Genomic DNA, 6,000 nt, shown 5'->3' on the forward strand with positions numbered 1-6,000 from the left:
CAAAAGACCAAAGTAGTGAGAAACTGGCCCAGACCCATCTCTCTATAGATATTACAAGTTTCTTGGGCTTAGCCTACTATTACTAATGGTTTGTTGAGGGATTTTCATCTATTGCATCCCCTATATCTAGATTGACTCATAATAAAGTTAAATTATAGTGGTTAGATTCTTGTGAGAAGAGTTTTCAAGAGTTGAAGACTCGACTAACTACAGTCCCAATTTTGACTTCACCAGATGGTTGAGGTGGATTTGTGGTATATTGTAATGCTTCCAGAGTTGGTTTGAGATGTGTTTTGATGTAGAGAGGTAAGGTCATAGCCTATGACTCTAGACAGCTTAAGCCCCATAAGAAGAACTACTCTACTTACGATCTTGAGCTAGCAGCTGTAGTGTTTGCCTTAAAGATTTAGAGGCACTATTTGTATGGCGTACATGTTGATGTGTTCATAAACCATAAAATCCCCCAGTATGTGTTCTCACAGAAAGACCTAAACATCCATCAGAGAAGGTGGTTGGAGTCGTTGAAAGATTATGACATAAGTGTTCTGTATCATCCAGGCAAGGCAAATGTAGTGGCTGATGGTCTCAGTAGGATTTCTATGGGTAGTGTTGCTCACATAGAAGATTATAAGAAGAAGTTAGATCAGGAATTTCATTAGCTTGTCCGACTAGGTGTCCACTTAGCCGATTCTGTAGAAGGTAGTGTATGGGTGCAGAGTAGTTTAGAATCATCTCTGGTTTCCAAGGTGAAGAAAAAGTAGGATAGAGATCCCAGTCTAGTTAAGTTGAAGGAGTCAACTAGAGATCAGAAAGTGGAGGTTTTATCCCAAGGGGGAGATGGTGTATTGCATTGCCAAGGTCAGCTATGTGTGCCAGGTGTAGATGACTTGAGGTAGCGAATTATTCTAGAAGTGCATGGTGTGTGCTACTCTATTCATCCAGGGGCCACTAAGATGTACCACGACTTGGGAAAAGTCTATTAGTGGAGAGGGATAAAAAGAGATATTGCAAAGTTTGTAGCTAAATGCTATACATGTCAGCAGGTTAAGATTGAAAATCAGAAGCCTAGTGGGTCTATGCAAGAGTTCAATATTCCTACATGAAAATGGGAAGAAGTGAACATGGATTTTGTGACAGGTTTGCCTCGTACTTGTCATCAGCATGATTCTATATGGGTTATCATAGATAGGATGACCAAGTCAGCTCATTTCTTACCAGTCCATACCTCTTAGTCAACCGAGGATTATGCCAAGCTCCATGTTAGAGCGTTGTTCAGATTGCACGAAGTTTTGTTTTTCATGATATAAGATAGAGGTACGTAGTTCACTTCTCATTTCTAGAAACCCTTCTAAAAGGGTCTTGGTACCCAAGTTCACCTCAGTACAACATTTAACCCTCAGACAGATGGTCAAGCTGAAAGGACCATCCAGACTCTAGAAGATTGGTAAGAGCATGCGCCATTGACTTTAAAGGTAATTGGGATGAACACTTGCCTTTGATTGAATTTGCATATAACAACAGTTACCATTCCAGTATTCGGATGGCTCCATTTGAGGTGCTCTATGGGAAGAGATGTAGATCTCTCACTGGTTAGTTTGAAGTATATGGGACCATAGTAGAGATCCTAACTTGGTATTTGATACCTTAGAAAAAGCTTAGTTGATTAGGGAAAGTCTTAAGACAACTCAGAGCCGACAAAAATCGTATGCTAACAAGTGCAGAAAGGATCTCAAGTTTGAGATTGGTGACTATGTGTATCTGAAAATCTCTCCTATGAAAGGAGTAAAGAGGTTTGGCAAGAAGGGGAAGCTTATTCCCCAATATGTCGGTCCATACCGAATTCTCAGCTGTTTTAGAAAGGTAGCTTACAAGGTTGAGTTTCCTTCAGACTTAGCTTCAGTGCACCCAGTATTTCATGTCTCCTTGCTAAAGAAATGCATAGGTGACCCAACAGTTATAGTCTCTATTGAGGGTATATATGTTCAAAATAACCTTTCTTAGGAGAAAATTCCAGTCAAAACCCTTGATTATCAAATTCACTAACTGAGGAACAAAGAAGTCCCTCTAGTCAAAGTTCTTTGGCGAAATCAGTCCATTGAGGGAGCTACTTGGGAAGTAGAAGTAGATATGTGGACTAGGTATCCTCACCTCTTCTTTGCAAACTCAAACTCAGCTCAAGGTAACAGTTTTTCTTAAATTACTCAGTTTCATATTCAGATGTAGTTACTAACTTCGTATCAAGTAAAGTTGCTTACTCAGTCATACATTCATTAATCAGTTCAGTCATGTACTCATGCATCAGACATGCATGTTCAGTATACAAACTTAGCTTATCAGTAATATCAATTATGAAATCATACATCATTTATGTATGTTTGGTTTGATAATTCAGTATATCAGTAGTCTCAGATATGAAATTATGCTTCAGTTATGCATGTCCAGTATATACTTTTAGTATATCAGTTCTCCCATCTTAGTCAATCTCATTCGCGGATAAATGTTCCCAAGGGGGAGATATTGTAAGACCCTGCAAAATCCTAAGCTTAATTCAATCCTTAAAAGCTTGTTGATGGGTCCCATACTTGAAGTTATTTTAGCCTTCATTGTTGGAGATCTTATATTGTGACCCTTACGACCATTAAATGTCGAACTTTAAGTTGCTTCATGATCAGGAATGTTAGTAGCTGTTCTTGGATGTGTTTTGGACATGTTGAACATCGTTTGAAGCATGTTTGGGAGTCCAAACCAGTGTATCAATGCGATCTCGATGCACCGCATTGCCTATTGCATCGATGAATATTCCCCCTCTGCTCCCAGTGCATATTCCAGTAAACCCACGCAGACTCGATGCGGCGTGTTAGCCATAGCATCGATCGGTCTGCGCATCGCTAGGCCCATTTTTAGTCATTAAAATGATGCATCCTCAAGGGTATTTGGGTAATTTTCCCACATCTATCAGCCCCCAAAATATGAGATTTTGCCACTTTAGAGGCAAAATCCATTCACTATTCTCAAAATTTCTCAAGAAACAAAACCCTAGGGCTTCTAATTCAAGGTTCAAGATTTAAGAACTCACCATCAAACTTCATTAATTCAAGTACTAAGGTATGTGAAGTGTTCATCGAAGGGTTCCTTTCACCCTTGGAGTCCAAGAAACTCTTTTAAACTTCAAGAAGATTGATTCCATGATTTCCATGATTGGATTTAAGTGTATTCATGATTATAATGTTAATTGGGTTTCTAATCCATGGTCTATTACAAGTTTCATGTGGAATTGATTATTATGTGTGTAGTATCATGGGAATTCATATTAAATCCATTGAATTTGTGAATGTTAGAATTTAGGTTATGATGCCTATGTGTTATTTTAGTATTATGTGCATAGTTATGCTCCCTAAGTGTTTGTTAAAATGCTCATGTGAGTTAAATGGGGAAGAATTCATGGCATGTTAGTATATGTGTAAAATTATACCTTACAGATGTTTGATAAATGTCTCTATGAATGAGTTATGAACTAGTGTACATTGTTATGCTTTTCAAGTTTACTCTATGTTTTACTTTTCATGCTATCGAGTCCTGGGGGTATTCAATACCCAAAAATTTAGCTGTTTACCTAGAGATACAGTAGTTATAGAACAGTCTCAATAGTATTACAAATAGTAGTACTCAATAATCAGTCGAAGTCTCAGTTCAGTAATCAGTTCAGAACTCTGTGAACTCACTCAGTTAACTAGATTTAGTAGTCTCGGTAAGTTAGCAAAAAACCAGTGAACTCAGTTCAGTTAGATAATACGATAGTAACAGTTTATTCAGGCCTAGTATGGACTATAAATCTATTCAGTGTCTATTTAGCTTAGAGTAGGATTCAGCATCGAGCGAACCCAAGATAGGGGCATTCTTGCCAGCATAGGGTTTGACCCTTAGTAACAAACCCTACGTTATAGAACTACATAGCCAACATAGGTTAAGATATCTTCTTGCCAGACTAGGGTTGATATATCTCATATGAGTTTTCCTACTAGTGAGGGTTGACAAAAGAGCTTCCTAGAGAGGATTAACTCACAACTTGTCTTTTCCCGTGGCACGGTACTAACACCCTTCTAATTGGGGTTATAGGTTGGACCCCAATCTATTCAGTGAGGGGAATATCAGTTAGATGAATACCTCCTATAGTTTCAATTTCAGTTTTAGTCTTAGTATAGAACTCAGTTCGGTTATACAGAATTAGGACTGTCAGATACAGTTACCCAGCTCAGTATCGAACTCAGTTCAGTTTTACAGAATCAGGACTGTCAGAAATAGTTACTCAGTTAGTAGTATTATAGTATCAGTAAACTCAAATATCAATTAATAAGTATTTAAAACTCAGTAACCAATGTTAACATGATCTCAGTTACATTTTATGTATTCATGGATGTTCTTTTATTCAGTTATGTTCATGTTAGTCAGTTATTGTTCATGCAATGAACCCATGCATATCAGCCTACCTCACTTAGCATACTAGTACATTCAAAGTACTGACACATGCTTTTCTTTTGTGCTATGATGTCTTATATCATAGGTTTAGGCGGACGGGCTCCTAACCGTACTTAGCATCCCAGTCGATCAGCAGTAGACTTAGTGGTGAGTCTTCATAGTTGAGGACAGAGTATTATTTCAGTATTTCAGTATATTTTTTAGTATTTGAAGTTAGTTGGGGGATTGTCCCATCAAATCCATCATTCAGACATTTAGAGGCTTTCACACTAGAGTATTTCAGATGGATGTTTCAATTTTCAGTCTTCAACTTTCAGTATTCGGTATTGGTCTTTCAGTTATGAACCTTATGGTATTTTCAGTCTAACTTCTGCACTTGTTTTAGTTATGTAATTATTATAGTGTTATTATTATTCAGTGCTCATCGTAAGTACCAGTCATGGTTTAGCTGGTGGTTCTTCGGGGTCACTAGCACCGTATAGCATCCGGGGTACATACTCGGGCGTTATAATCTATCCTTCAAGGTTGGCAAACACTAGGATGGAATTTTATCTACATTTCTCTATTAGCACAAATATAAGTATGAACTCGCATAAACTATAGCTGAAAGACATGAAATACCAAGTTGAACATAACCCTAGTTTACTATTTCTCTATTATTTACACGTGATAAGATGATATTCGTTTTTAGTGAACTGCATTTGTCGAATCAATATTTCAATCAAAACCCCCAATCTGTGAAAATTTCTGATTAAAAGTCTATTAATATGCATACTACTAAATTAGCACCTTATTTCCTATGGGATTCGGCCGCAACCTTTGTTATTTTATACATTTGACAATGACCGCTTACAGTCTCTCTGGAGAGTTATAGTTTGGGCGTACCAAACTTTGGCGCCGTTATTGGGAAATATGGTGGTGAATTATGTTGTCATGACATGATTTATGATTCATGATGGCACCTATTAAATCCCGCAAGTAGGTAAGCCAACACCATAACTTGGAGTTAACGCAATGGGATAACTCAGTAGGGAATGTCCAACATAGGCTAAATTCAATGAACATAAGTTATAAATAAATACGGTGTTCTAAAATAGATAAACTGACACAACAAGAGCACCAATCCTGCGATCGGATAGAGCCAGTACAAGATCATCAAATGTCAATAATACAACCCGAAAGACATAGAATATAGTCAATACATCTATCTCGATACTAAAGATTGAATAATAGTATGATAGAAGGAAAAGGGTGACTCGGAACTCCAAGAGTTAACCCTATCTCTGTAAGATCAACTCTATATGAAAAATAATCAATGGCGATAAATATTACTTGAATCTGCACCAAAAAAGTACAGAAGTGCAGCATGAGTTCAAAAACAACAGGTAGTCAGTAGGTATCACCGATTGACTGAGCTAAATCATGATATAAAGATGATATAATGCAAGATAATCATAACTAATCAAGGTACAGAATCGAACCTGAATCATCTCCATCATCACTATACATAATGAGTAATAGAAC

Source organism: Capsicum annuum, chromosome 3, assembly GCF_002878395.1.
Source record: "Capsicum annuum cultivar UCD-10X-F1 chromosome 3, UCD10Xv1.1, whole genome shotgun sequence".
NCBI lineage: Eukaryota > Viridiplantae > Streptophyta > Magnoliopsida > Solanales > Solanaceae > Capsicum > Capsicum annuum.